The sequence below is a fragment of the Salvelinus namaycush genome, chromosome 29 (assembly GCF_016432855.1).
Source record: "Salvelinus namaycush isolate Seneca chromosome 29, SaNama_1.0, whole genome shotgun sequence".
NCBI lineage: Eukaryota > Metazoa > Chordata > Actinopteri > Salmoniformes > Salmonidae > Salvelinus > Salvelinus namaycush.
The window spans coordinates 21,310,833-21,326,416 of record NC_052335.1 but is presented as its reverse complement, the minus strand read 5'-3'; the positions used below and the strand labels follow the sequence as shown (position 1 = coordinate 21,326,416).

Genomic DNA, 15,584 nt, shown 5'->3' with positions numbered 1-15,584 from the left:
GAAACGTGGCTGGGTCTTTCAGCATGACAATGATCCCAAACACACCGCCCGGGCAACGAAGGAGTGGCTTCGTAAGAAGCATTTCAAGGTCCTGGAGTGGCCTAGCCAGTCTCCAGATCTCAACCCCATAGAAAATCTTTGGAGGGAGTTGAAAGTCCGTGTTGCCCAGCAACAGCCCCAAAACATCACTGCTCTAGAGGAGATCTGCATGGAGGAATGGGCCAAAATACCAGCAACAGTGTGTGAAAACCTTGTGAAGACTTACAGAAAACGTTTGACCTCTGTCATTGCCAACAAAGGGTATATAATAAAGTATTGAGATAAACTTTTGTTATTGACCAAATACTTATTTTCCACCATAATTTGCAAATAAATTCATTAAAAATCCTACAATGTGATTTTCTGGATTTTTTTTTCTCATTTTGTCTGTCATAGATGAAGTGTACCTATGATGAAAATTACAGGCCTCTCTCATCTTTTTAAGTGGGAGAACTTGCACAATTGGTGGCTGACTAAATACTTTTTTGCCCCACTGTATATAGTCTATGGGATTTTTCAGCAGAAATGTCAAAGAAGTTGCATGCTTTGAACTCTCGTTTTATACTACGTTACTTCCTAGGACCAGGCTACAGCAGAAAGTATGTTAAATCTCAGAGTGATATGCATATCGCCGAGATGTAATTTAATAATCTCTGCTAACAAGTAGGCCTAGCTTTCTGACAACCCACCTCTTAACCTTTCAAGGAAATATTCGACAGTAACACATTTCCAGTTACCTAAAAGAGATGACACACAAGAAAGCTAGCTATATCAAGCTGCCATCTGCTAAACAGGCTGCTATTAGTCTAACCACATTGGAACGTTGTTAGCTAGCTAGTGTAAGAAATTGTATTAGATATTGGTAACTTGTTTTAACAACTTCTCAACATTAGCTATAGTTGACACAACATACACACCCCCTCTTTTTCTTGGACATATGCTGGACTCATTAGACATATACACGATACCCACAACTCCCCTCCCCCATGACAATCACACAGACACACACAACTCATGCTTGGAGCTCAGGACAAAGAACTATCTCAGGAACCAATGGAACGTGGACACCAGGCCTGTTCAGGACTACCCAAGACCCAGATCGACCAATCGGAAGGCCAGACTCGCAGATCTACCTACTTTGCTTGTTGTCTATATAATACTGTACGGTTCTTGGAACTATCTCTTCTCCGACGATTCCATAAGAATTAGACAGAAAGGGGCCGTGCACGTTTTTGCCTGATATCTTTACACTTAAATAAAACGGCCTTATTATAAAATTATCCACCTCGTCCTATTGTCTCTACTTGATCTCCTGTCTCCTGTAAACGTTTTATCAACAAACATGGTAGCAGAGGATGGTTAACAGCCTTACAATTCGGTCCATAGAGAGTTGATGAGACAGGAGGCGAGTGGGAGAAAGATTCAAGAAGGAGAGGTGACCCGCTCGAGGGAGACGTCGGCGATTCAACTCACCCAGGAAACTGATCAAAGAGCTCGAAAATATTAAGGTAAGCAGAGCCGGTTTAATCAAAATCTGCATATTGTATTATAGCCAATATCTAAATTCAATGATCAGAAGTACTGAGGTGAGTGTGAATTGTTGCTAAATTTATGTGGAATTGTTTAGAATCTAAGGCATTGTGTAAAGATATCTGAGTAATCATAGTTAAAGACTTGTTCATATAGTCTTGCACTAGTATATATGTTGATAGACTAGGTGTAAAGTGAGGAATAAGCTTATAAGGATTCAAATAGACGGGCCACAGGGGAAAGTTGACGTCCTAGGGGGTTACCGTGAGGAATCCACAGAAATAAAAAGAAAAATACGATTCATATAGGCGGGCCATAGCTGTAAGTTGACCAGCTAGGGGTTACCGTGACGAATCCATAATTAATAGATGAGATCCATATAGTCGTGCAATAGTTGAATTGGCAATCAGCTAAAGTGTTACGTGAGGACTCATAAAAAAATAAAATAAAAAATACGATTCAAATAGGCGGGCAATAGATTGATCAACTAGGTGTTACCGTGACGAATCTAATGTGATATTGTATGTTTAAGTTGTGTTAGCGAAATTAATGATTGTATGTTTAAGTTGTGTTAGCGTAATTAATGGTAGAAGGTATTAAAACCTGAAAATCTAATGTGGTATTGTATGTTCCAAATTAATGTGAGTGATTGAACGTTCCACGAGACCGATTGCTACTATTTAGCCATATGCTAGGTTGAGGCTGTGTTTAAGTGACCGCCGAGTCAGATTGTGGGAGCTGCTGTGAAGCAGCTATTTTTCTGCTGATAAATTGACCTGGTTTTTCCCTCTGGTGATGTTGGTAAATCCTTAAGGGTTAGAATTAATTTGATAATTATTCTAGAAGCGCTAGGATACACCATATATTGTCCTAAAAGGACACGTTTGAAATACTTTGGGAAAATATTTAATTAATTAAGTTAGTTTTTGAGTTTTGAGTTTTTTATTAGTTTTTGAGAAAAATGAGTCCTAGAATTAATTAAATATTTATTCTAGAAACGCTTGAATATACTAATATAATGTCCCGAAAGGACATTTCTGAAATGTTTTGGCAAAGTATTTAAATAATCGAAAAAGTGAAAACGAATAATAACTGTTAGAAAATAGTTCCTAAAATTATTATTATATTTAAAATAGAAGCGCTAGATAATACTAGTAGAGTGTTCCAAAAGGATATTGCCGAAATACTTTGGGAAAGTATTTAATTAATTCGCCAAACATAAAGCAATAACATTCTTTGTACACAAGGGGGAGACAGACACCAGAGATAAGACTGTGTCAGCACCAGAGATACATTGTTAGTTTTGGCCAGTGATGGGCTAAGTGCACCAAAATAGCATAGAGCCAGACATAGCTTAACGACAAAATGGCCACGACCACCGTCCCCAAACACAAATTCAATGAATACTTAGATCAGAGAATGAAAGATAGATCAGGGGGAAAGATGCAGTATAAGGAAGTTAAGAAGGTTTGGGAAGGTGTGAGGCTAAAATGGACCCAAGCAGGATACCTCAGTGGGGTGGCCCCATCAAAAGGGCAACTCCTCACTATGGAGAAGGAATTAGAGGAAGTAGTGAAGGAAGGGATAGAACGTGAAGTTGAAAGGAATAAGAACCACTTATTAAAAAAGGAAGGAACAAAGCATAGGGAAAGAGCAGAGGCTGAGCTGAAAATAGGAATTTGGGCAATTGAAGAAATTAGAAGAGCACTCCCGTACAGGAAACCTGATATGATGGGGGTGGCCACTGAAGCCCCAACTGACACCAAAGAAGGCAGGCCCAACAATAATGATGCCCCACCTACCACCATAGCAACCCCATCGGCCCCCACCCAACTATACCCGGAACTGCCACAGGGAGAGAAAATAACACCACCTCCCTATTCTCAAAATCCATTCAGCCACCTCCCTCAAAACCCTTTTTTGACCCCTGCTGTGGTACAGGCACCAGTGTTTGTGGTGCATGAAGGACACCTAAAAGGAAGCATGACTCTAGGGATCCAAGAAGGGCAACTCGTGTGTGAAGAGAGGCCTGATCATCGAGAAAGGAAGGAGAGGGACAGAGCGCACACACAGGGACGTGGGGGTGGTTCGAACCCCGCCTCACTACAGGGACATGGTGGGTCTCAACCAGGCCCTTTGAAGAGAGAAGACAGAGAGCTGATTCAGTTTTCTTCCACTCCAAACCCAGACTGGTTCAGAAACAGAACACAGGGGGATAGTCAAATAGTCTCTGAAGGGTCATGGTCGCCACCAGGACAATGCTCCTCTGGGGCCTCATTAAGAGGAAATCACAGCAAGGACGATGAAGGTGAGAACAGATTAGGACAAGATGAAGAAGAGGTGGAGAGAGACATCAGGGATTCAGTGGCACAGGCCAAATCTATGATAGAAGATGCTGAACGGGGAGAAGGCTCGTACCATATAAAAGGGGTAATGTTGGGGAAGGTGACAGATTTGGTCGAACCTATCAGACAGTCCGTACGTCTCAGGGAACAGAACAGCAGGGGTGTCTCGTCCAGGGCAGACTGGGATCTCCAATATGGTGGAAAGGAGATGCAGATGCCGTTGAGGCCCACTCCGGACGGAGGGCATGAAGAATACCAACCCTGGAAAATGACAGACCTTACCACTTTGATGGAACAATTACCCAGTCTGCATGGGGGGGCCTCTGCATGGCTCCTTCAACTGCAAACACTGACGTCAGGCCTACGGCTCTGTCTAGGTGACATGAGGGCCCTTCTGGCTAGAGCAACAGACCATACCACCATGAGTGCTCTGATAAGAGAGGCAGATCTTGCCACAGCCCCGGCTGCACTAGCCCAGGAAGACTTCCGAGCGGAATTGTGGGCAGTGTTGAGAAGGGCATATCCCACAGAACGAAACCATGCAACCCTTTCATCATTCACCATCAATCCAGGGGAACAACCGGCAGCCTATCTCGACAGAGCGAAGACCACATGGAGAACTGTTCATGAAGAACCATATGACTATACTGGCACCACGGTCAGCATGTGGAAGGAGATGGTGGTGAGCGGTGCTCCAAATGAGGTCCGAACTAAACTTAGGGCCACGGTGGGGTTAATGGCACTTCCCCAGGCTCAGTTCAACTCACATGTACATCATCATATCACCCAATTCAACAAAGACAAGGGAGGAGCTGAAACACAAGTCCAGTCCCTACAGGTACAACTTTTGAAACTGCAACTGAAAGAGGCCCAAAAAGGGGAAAAGCCCAAGAAACAGATGGTGGCTGAAGACCAACGAGAAATCTCACAAATTATTGAAAAAACTGTTTCCCGAATGATACAGCAACAACAACTACCCATCTTCACCCAGCAGGGACCACCTATACACCCACCCCAGGAGCAGCCATTCCAACTGCCGTATGCCTACCCGCTTCAGCCATACCCTTCGTCGGAACCACCACCACAACCCTACTACCCACTACCACAATCAAACTATTCACCCACATGGGGACAGCCCCAGAGGTACTCTGGATCTTATGGAAGCTGTCATAATTGTAAACAAGCTGGGCATATGGTGCGACAGTGTCCGCACCCAATAACCCCGGCCCAAAGCCAGTTTCTGGCCAAAAGGGGACGAGGATACGCCCCTAGACCAAGGGGGAGTCAGGCCAATGATGTATCAACCATGTGCGGCCCTTCAACCCGCATACAATCACCCCAATCCAGACCCGAATCAGCAATCACCTCCCCCTTTTCAGGGCATGGCTGACGAATATGCCCCATGGCCCTGAAGCTGCTCACCACTAACCTACACTCATCATTGACCTGGACTACTGAAGCATCAAAGGCTTTTGCACTCTTGAAAACAGATCTCTAAGTGGCAGTAGCCCTAACAGCACCTGACTAAAAAAAAACAAGTTCCATCTGGATGTTTCTGAAAAAGAAGGATTTACATCATCCATCCTTTTCCAGAACCTAGAGGGGGAGAGTAGAGTGTTGAGGTATCACTCCTCCAAACTGGACCACATTGAAGAAGGGCAAACCACATGCTCCAGGTATGTGGCTGCAGTGGCAAAAGCTATTGGAAAAACAGCCCACATGATAATGTGCCATCCATTGGAAATCCACACCCACCATGGGGTTGCAGCATATCTGATGAGCAAAGAATTCACGTTCAGCGCTGAAAGGAAAACGAAAATCCAGAATAATGCACACAATCACACATCACATTTGTCAACACTGACAAAAACATGGCAGACGCACTCAATGCTGAAGGTCTACCCCACTCCTGTGCAGAAAGAGCTGCACAGGAACTGAAACGGAGACCTGACCTGGGGAACGAACCACTCACCAACACACACAGATATGGGGAAAGACAATGTGACAAATGGAAAAAGGTACCTGTTAGTTATGGTAGACAGGTTCTCTAAATGGGTTGAGGCAATACCAACAGCAAGGGAGGATGCAAAATAGGTCATTAAGTGGCTGCAAACCGAACTCATGTGTATTGTTTAATGACAAACGCTCCATGTACCAATAGGGTCGGATGTGTAAATGTCAACTGATTGTTGTTTAATGATGGGGTTAGTGTACAGGCCACAATCTCATAAGTCTCGTGGAACGCGCCAATCAAATGTATGTGCAGGTTTGAAGTTGATTTGGGTTGAAGTCCTGCCCCTGGCGTTGCTGGCCATGAGAGCCTCTCCAGGTGCAGGCACCCATCTCTCTCCTCATGAGACAATGGCTGGAGGAGTCATGCTTGGTCCACCAAGGAAGGGAGGTCATATGCCCGCCCTTGATGTACAACAAATTGTAATGTCTGATAATTGACGGAACTTTCTGCAGCTCTCTTCACACAGATTCACAAGGTCCAACAGGGAAGCTGACGAGAGATCCGGCACCACTGAGGGAAAATTGGTGACTGGGTGGGGTTAATGTCCACAAGAGAAAGTGGCTAGAACCCAGGTGGACTGGACTGTACGAAGTGAGGGAGGTTACTTCACACTCAGTCCAGGTCAAAGGTAAATCAGGCGCACCTTGGCACCACCTCACACATTGCACTCCAGCCCCAATCCCTTCTAGAACACTGACAGAAGTCAGAGCTGATTTAAACAGCTTAAATTCGATTCCAAATGAAGACATTTCTGACTCAGGTGATGCGGAATCAAACTCCGCCTCCCCTGATAAAGGAACCTCGCCCAGTTAGAGGGATATTTCTCCCTCCCTGGGCAAGGCTAGGGATATCTGGCCCCTTATTTGTGATATTCCTACTGATATTTGGGGTGTCCCTGGGCACTTTCACATGGTTAATAGAATAACTATAACCGGATCCCCATGGATGTATGTCACGGACACTCTAGTCTAACTAGATAATAATAGATTAAAAAAATTAAAAAAATTAAAAATTTGGAAAACAATAGTCAAAATAAGGAACTAACATTGCTCAAATTGAGAAGGTTGAATAAGAGTGGGTGGAGAGCTGTGCAGAGAATGGACAGAAGATGGCAGTATTGCAGCACCCAATGGTCTCCCAGCCGACGGGGGGGGCCTGGTTGAATGCTGGTGACATAATTTTGTTTTTTGGAGTAAACATTAAGGTTAAGGGTTTCCGTGTACCCAGAGATAAGATATCTTAAAAGAATACACTCATATGGGAATAGGAGTTTTACTTTCTGAGTTTTATTTAGGCAAGGGACTTTGAGAAGATAAAGGGTTCTTTTGGTATGTCTAGATATGGAACACGAATGTAGGGGTAACATTTTGACCTGTTTTCTGTTTCCATTGCATTTCCCGGCGACTTGATCACTCGCGGGGAAATGTAGTGAGAATAATGAGATTGTGTCATTTGGGATACTAGTTTTGAGGTAAATTGATTATAATAGAGTTTATAACTCTTGACCATAAGGTAAGCATTTGTATTGGCCATTAGAAGATAGAGATAGGTTAATTAAGGTTATGTTAGGACTTTAAAGATTGACACTATAAGACCTGTTGTTATTTTTAAATCCATGCAGATAAAGTCAAAACAGTGAGACACTTAGTTAATATTGTAAAGGAACATATAGAAAAAGGCAGACAGATGGGTCTACCCCGTACTGTTGAGACCTTGAAGGTTTGAGAGCAGGTTAGGGAGGGTGGACCAGGAAATGAGCAAGGTAGGCTGTGAAATAAGATAGGAGAGAAAAGGGTTAACATATATAAGCAGCACAGATACATTTCAAAGTAGATAAGTCACTTGACAGAGAATTGGAAAAGAATAGATATGAATGTACGCCCAATGGAGAATTGGATATGCGGGGAATAAAAGGGACATTCTTATAATATGATGTACTAAGTCATTATTTAGAGTAGGTAAGGTTGATACCTGGCCAGAGCCAGGTATCAAACGAAGGAGGGTACATTGTGGTCTAGGAAAGGATGGGGCCTATTGGATAATAAACGTATTTAAAATTAAACATTTCTAGTTAACCAAACCTGTATGTCCAAGAGTTTATGCATTGCAGGTGAATTAAGGGAGAAGGTGAATCACTCGACCTGGGGGCATATCGCACTTGGAGGGTGAGACACACTGACACTGCCGAATGATCACAGAGTTAAGGAGAAGAACCGTTGCTAATAGAGCTCGGGGATCAACTCCTTAATGAAGAATCCCTGACCCCGACCTTTCCTCACTGTGTTCGTTCATAGAAGTGAAAGTGTTGCTTGATCTCTGGCTGATGATGTGTTCTCTGGGAGAGGGTGGGGTTTTACAGGACTGCTTGTAGTCCTGAGCTGTCTGATCAGGATACGATGGGGATGTTACCATCGCAGTGCTGCCAGAACCACCACCAGTTCCAACGGACCAGGGTTCAGCCGGCCTCCTCCACCACTTCAAGACCAAGTCCCACGCCATCACCTAAGCTCTCCAATCTGGTACAGATAATAAATATAAAAGACATCTCAGATAGTGAACATTTGGGGACTAAAACTGGTTATGAGGAAAGGGAGAATATGTGGTTGGCCTACAAAACACTTAATAGAAAGGACTGTGTCGTATGTGGACATGCCAGACCTATTCTGGCTGCTCACCCATTTGTCCTAAGTAATGGGGAAGGTTGGATGTGCATATTGGAAAAGTTCAAGCCAAATTCAACCCTGTGTAAAACTCCGAGTCTTGTGTTCCCAGTGGTCCCTCCCCAAAAGGTACCGTGGGGAGTTAAGGCATATGGGGGATATAACAGCTGTATCACTGGTACAGGTAGAGGTATAGACTATGGAAGGCTCCCTGCTACTACCTGCATCACTAATACCACTAGGAACTAGAGGTGTTGCTGATGTATGGTGGATGTGTGGACCTGCCAGGCGGTTGACCCCATTTTTGAAAGGAAATTGTCGTTGCTCATGTGTTTTGGCCAGTCTGATACCACCATTGCCTATTATTATAGCTAATCAACTTCTGGGAAATACACAGGACACAGAGGCTTGGGACCAACCCAGGAGACGGCAGAAACGTGACGCTCCTTGGTCCGAGGGTACAGATAACATGCACACCAACCTGTTGGGGGTCCCAATAGGGGTCCCCCACGAATTCCAGACATTAACCAGGAATGATGGCCTGTGGCATCTGATGCCCATCATTGGCCCAGCTATTGTTGATGCTAAAACAAAAGGTCTGGATCAATTATATCTACTATAATTAATGATGATTTGTTAAACACACCCACACAGGACTTACAGGGATGGCTGAACAATTGGATGCTACCTCACAAACCAGTAGACACAATAGACTAAAACTGGACATAAGTCTGGCCAACTAGGGAGGTGTAACAGTGTTGCACGTTTGTTCCTAACAATACTAGTCCGGATGGGAGCATTTCAAAAGCTCTGAGTGGGTTGGCAAGGTTATCAGTGGAGATGAAGGGTCTTGCAGGTGTGGAGGAGAGTGGACTGTTCCCCTGGCTGGGTGGTTGTTTTGGTAAGTACACTGCAATGATGATTACTGGATTTCTGACACTAGATGTTGTTTTTCATTTCTGTGTAGCCTGTATCGTACCTTGTTTGAAGAAGTTTGTTACAGATGTGTAAGGGGCCTCTGGTATGATGCCGCTGCTTGATGCTCCAGTTGGAGAGGCTGATACGAAAACGAGCTTCCGCAGGAGAGTGGGCTGACAGAGGAGGACCCTTGGTTTGCTGTAGATGATGTTGTTGAATGAATAAAAAGTGATGTTTGTCCTCCCTGTTGTGAAGGTTTGAAGTTCCCGGGTGGCGACGAGCCCACCTGGTACAGGTTGTATAGAGGGATGGACCGGAGGGTTTAACATATTCTCGTTTTTTGGTTTACTAATGTGTGGTTGGCCACTCCAGGTGTAGTTATTGGAGTGGTCTCCTTTTTGGTCCTTGCTCAGTTACGACTCAACTTACATTGATGCTATTGGTGTCCCTAGGGGGTGCCAGATGAATATAAACTGGTGGACCAAGTGACAGCTGGGTTTGAATCATCATTTTGTTGGTGGTGTACAGTTAATAAAAATGTGGACAGAATTAACTACATTCATTTTAATGTCCAGAAACTGGGCAATTGGACTCAACAAGGCTTCGAGGCGGTCCATGGACAATTGGCAGCTACGTCCCTGATGGCATTTCAAAATAGAATCGCGGTTGATATGTTATTGGCTGAACGGGGGGGGGTCTGTGCAATGTTTGGTGAACAGTGTTGTACTTTCATTCCCAATAACACAGCTACGGATGGGAGTCTGACTGTAGCATTGGAGGGACTTCGTACCCTTAATGGTAAGATGAAGCAGCATTCTGGAGTGGACACTACTATGTGGGACTCATGGATGGATGCTTTTGGTAAATATAAGACGCTGGTTTCCTCCATCCTAGTATCAATTTCTGTTTTTGCGGCCATTCTTGTACTTTGTGGATGCTGTTGCATTCCATGTGCGCGCACGCTTGCTAGTCGTGTTATAACTGCCGCTATAGACCCTAATCAGGAAAGGGCCCAAATGTTCCCATTGCTTGATGATGGGGAAGCTGGACCTGTCTATCTATTTGAGGACTAAGATACTTTTATGTCACGTCTCTTGTGAGACGTGAAGAGAGGGAATTAAAAATTTGTCTTCTGACAAATTTTATCCTTTAGTTTTGTCTTTTTATATACTTTTATGTCACGTCTCTTGTGAGACGTGAAGAGGGGGATTTGTAAGAAATTGTATTAGATATTGGTAACTTGTTTTAACAACTTCTCAACATTAGCTATAGTTGACACAACATACACACCCCCTCTTTTTCTTGGACATATGCTGGACTCATTAGACATATACACGATACCCACAACTCCCCTCCCCCATGACAATCACACAGACACACACAACTCATGCTTGGAGCTCAGGACAAAGAACTATCTCAGGAACCAATGGAACGTGGACACCAGGCCTGTTCAGGACTACCCAAGACCCAGATCGACCAATCGGAAGGCCAGACTCGCAGATCTACCTACTTTGCTTGTTGTCTATATAATACTGTACGGTTCTTGGAACTATCTCTTCTCCGACGATTCCATAAGAATTAGACAGAAAGGGGCCGTGCACGTTTTTGCCTGATATCTTTACACTTAAATAAAACGGCCTTATTATAAAATTATCCACCTCGTCCTATTGTCTCTACTTGATCTCCTGTCTCCTGTAAACGTTTTATCAACACTAGCCTAACTGACCTTTTGCGGTGAGTTTTCAAATGTCGGGTGTAGTTGAGCCTGCATCTTTAATGTTAATTCCACAAGTTTTGCAAACAGCATTTCATTTTTTGCCACTGGCTTTATAATGCAGGTTCTTGTAACCAAATGTAATAACGAAAGCCTCACCACCTGATGACATTGTTGCTGATTACGCTTGTTTAGCTGTAGTACTACAGTGACGTACAAATGACGCAGACGTTCTAGAATGTTTTTCAGCCCTCTGTGTTAAACTACTATCTCTGTGTTACAATGCCGCCTGTTCCATGTTATCTGACAGAATGCACAACAAAAACGTATCCCAGTACTGACTTGCATTGTTCACGAGTCTCTCATCTAGAGTCCAAGTCAAGTCTCAAGTCAATTGATCCCGAGTCTAATTCAAGTCGCAAGTCATTTTCTTTGCGACTCGAGTCCGAGGCTCAGACTCGAGTTTCCATCTCTGGTTTTTCTATGTGAGATAAATATTCCTCTCGAGGCGCGTTCAAGTTGTGAGAGCCATAGGAGGGAAACATGTATTCTGACAACTAGCATTCAATGCACAACTATTCTTAATTCAATACTTTTGAATTTATTTGAAAGCAGAAAATACTTTTGAATTTATTTCAAATTTATTTTGAAAGCAGTTTTGGCCTTTGTTGTAAAAAGAGGGGGATCCCAGTTTTACATTGCTACCACGTTCATAGCCACGGGAAGTAAGGGTGCTGAAACAACCCCATGAAAAATCTAAATTATAAAAAAAATCTCTACTTCTTCAGTGTGGCATTGTTTTACAAATGCAGTTTTACAACCGGAGATTCAAGCATGGTATAGGCTCAGTTGCAACAGAACTTTTAAAGGGGCATTGTCATTTTAAAAGGGCAATGACATACTTTGTAATAGAAAATGCAGATGGCTTCAGCCTAGGTCCATTTTATAGCCACTATGCTGCATCAGTTGGGCTACAGGTGATGATGCTTATTGCTAATAGCACATCTGATAATATAGACCATGCATAGGCTATAAACATGGTTCACAGTGATGTAGCGCTCCCTCACTTTTTCAATTTGAGAATACACCTAGCTGCATGGTAAAATTATTTCTGGAAAATATATTCTGATGAATTGTAAATAAATTATATTTAATTGACCATTTTGAGCAGGCCAAATCTGATGAAACAAGAACAGCCGCAGACCGAAATCTCTACCAGGGGTTGCTAAAACTTCTGTTCTCAAAACGTTCTTATACGACCCACTTGAACTCGCCCTACTGTCCGAGTGCTTAGCTTACAGAAACGTACCATCTCTATTGCATATGAAGACAAACTGATCCACGCATGAACCTTATCATCACACCAATGAGATCTAGCATCCAAATTCACCCTGTGTCTGCCTTGATGTTCATAAAACTCCACGGACATCCTGCAGTGGACACCCTGCAGTGGACACCCTGCAGTGAACCCAGAACAACACTGCTGTCCTTTCAGCACCACGATACGAAGGGCACTCAAAACGCTTATAATCACCCTCATCAAGATGTTGCCTACGCCTAATAGTCCTACTCATCACTTATTATTATTATATTACAAATGTCACTTCTCACAATGGTGCTAGTTTAGTAAAGTTAGATAAAGCTGAATAAATGTCTCGCAAGATCACATAATGATTCATTAGTATTTTACATTTTGGAATATAGGATTGGAATATAATACCATATAAGTCTACTGTAGCATAGTAGGTCTATAATATGTTACACCAAAAACACCTCCTCAGTCATTTCTTATCTGAAGCTGAATAGTCAAAAAAAAATCCTCATGCGGCCAAAACTCAACAGTAGGCACCGCATGCTTTAGTTGAAACAAAATAGGCCTACAAGAAATGCTAATAGTTTGTTAACACCATCTGCTTTAATTCGCTCATGAAACAGTTATTCAAGAAGATCTTAATGCATGTTCCCATGAAACTGATTGAGATCAAACAATGGGCACGCAGTTTGGACATTTCAATGGTAAAACGTGAAGAATTATCATTCATTATTGACAGTGATAATGGCCTATTTTGAAATTAGGTATGCCTAACTTGGTGTTTGGGGGTACTAAAAATATTAATAATTCTTGAGACAAGATGTGTGGGCACATAGGCAGACGTTGCAATTGGAGGATGCATTTTATGCACCTATTTTTTTATGATATTCAATCTGTCGGTACAAACCTTTAGTAGTTAAATAAAAAAAATGCGATCCCTCACCTATAAAACATAGCACTACCCTACTGATGGTCCAATCATTTTTACCAATATGTTATTGCGCCCATTTCTGGAGGTGGAAATTATATTTTAGATAGCGTCAGCATAATTTTATTTTCATTATGTTTTTTTAGAATGTCCTTTTAAAAAGTAAACATCCTCCCGAGTGGCGCAGCGGTCTAAGGTATAGCATCGCATTGCTAGAGGCGTCACTACAGATCCGGGTTCGATCCCGGGCTGTGTCGCAGCCTGCCGCGACCGGGAGACCCATGAGGTGGCGCACAATTGGCCCAGCGTCATCCGGGTTAGGGGAGGGTTTGGCCGGCTGGGATGTCCTTGTCCCATCGCGCTCTAGTGAGTCCTTGTGGTGGGCCGGACACATGGACGCTGACTTCGGTCGCCAGTTGTACGGTGTTTCCTCCGACACATTGGTGTGGCTGGCTTCCAGGTTAAGCGAGCAGTGTGTCAAGAAGCAGTGCAGCTTGGCGGGGTCGTGTTTCAAAGGTCGCATGGCTCTCGACCTTCGCCTCTCCCAAGTCCGTACGGGAGTTGCAGCGATGAGACAAGACTGTAACTACCAATTGGATACCACAAAACTGGGGAGAAAAAAAGAGAAAAAAAAGAAAGTACAAAGTCACCAGAACTGAGCTTTTCAGTCCTTCTACATAAAAATGATCCCAGGGAGGACCCGGACCCCCTAAGCAAGGGGACTGGAATTGGTCAAACTCACAGTTTAATACATGTACAAAACGATCCTCTTTCCCTAAAAGCATGATGGTCATGACTTTCTTACATAAAAAGGAGGTTAACTAGGCCCCAGGCAATTGATCTGAGATCGACTTAAGTTTCAATCATGGTATTTTTGGGGGCTTTAACCCCTGCCACTACATCATTTAATGTGTGAATATAAGGGCATTTGCATTGCACTTGTTTGCTCAGGGTTGTCCTGTGTCATTGGCTAAGATATCGCTCCTTTGGGTGCTGTGTACTGTAGGTAGCAAACAGAATACGCTTGCACTGCACACATCGACTTTCCAATGAACCCATAAAAGTTTATTTCCTCTGTTTTTCATTTTGTATTGTCTGTGTACTTGAGAATCACCATAAAATATGTATCACTCCGAGAGTAATTATAACGCCTTAAATTAAATTGCTGACTACAAATTGCCCAAATTAAATTGTATTTTGTCCTTGCAATTTGGCCTCGATCCAATTGAAGTTGTTAAAATGTCATTGCACATTAGGCCATCCCACACACTGGCTGTACTATTACAGGTTGTTAAAGTTCACGTTGCTGTTGGTTGTATATTGCTATGTCAACCTCCTCACCAAACACACACACACACACAACAAGCCCATAGAGGGCTGGACTGGAAGCCTAACCAGAGTTGTTGTGTTCTCTCCTCTCATTTCCCATCAGGAGGAGCTTCAGAGTGAGTCATTACCTGGAGTACATGGAGGGTCTGGAGCACAGTTACAGAACAATGGTACTGACAGACATGAAAAATATCTCTCAGAGAATCAGCTAGCAGTGCTGACACACCACAGCCCTCACTCCCCAGGCTGCACTGGGACTGGGACTGGTAATAACAAGGTAAAGGCTTCTTGTGACAGGATTAACCAGTGTGTGTACCTGGGGAGTCTCATACTACCTGTTGTTTGGATTGAGGAAAGGTTTGATACTGTGTATGCTCTCTGTAAATGTTGTTTATACCTCTAAGATCTGTCAGTATTGTTCTACATATTTAAAGATGTACAGTGCTAGAGATGTATGAAATATTAAATAACAGATATGAATAATGTTATGAAATATACTGAACAAAAATATAAACACAACATACAATAATTTCAAAGATTTACATTTCATGTAAGGTAATCCGGCAATTGAAATAAATAAATTAGGCCCTAATCTATGGATTTCACGACTGAGAATGACTGTTGGTCACAGATACCTTTACAAAAAGGTAGGGGTGTGGATCAGAAAACCAGTCAGTATCTGGTGTGACAACCATTTTCCTCATGCAGCATGACACATCTTCTTCGCATAGAGTTGATCAGGTTTTTGACTGTGGCCTGTGGAATGTTGTCCCACTCCTCTTCAATGGCTGTGCG

At 43.1% G+C, this 15,584-nt stretch overlaps 1 pseudogene; it reads left to right on the top strand.

The window, feature by feature from the left end:
• Nucleotides 1-15,001, top strand: part of LOC120023999 — a 66,326-nt pseudogene extending 51,325 nt beyond the window's left edge.
• Nucleotides 15,002-15,584: the final 583 nt, after the last annotated feature.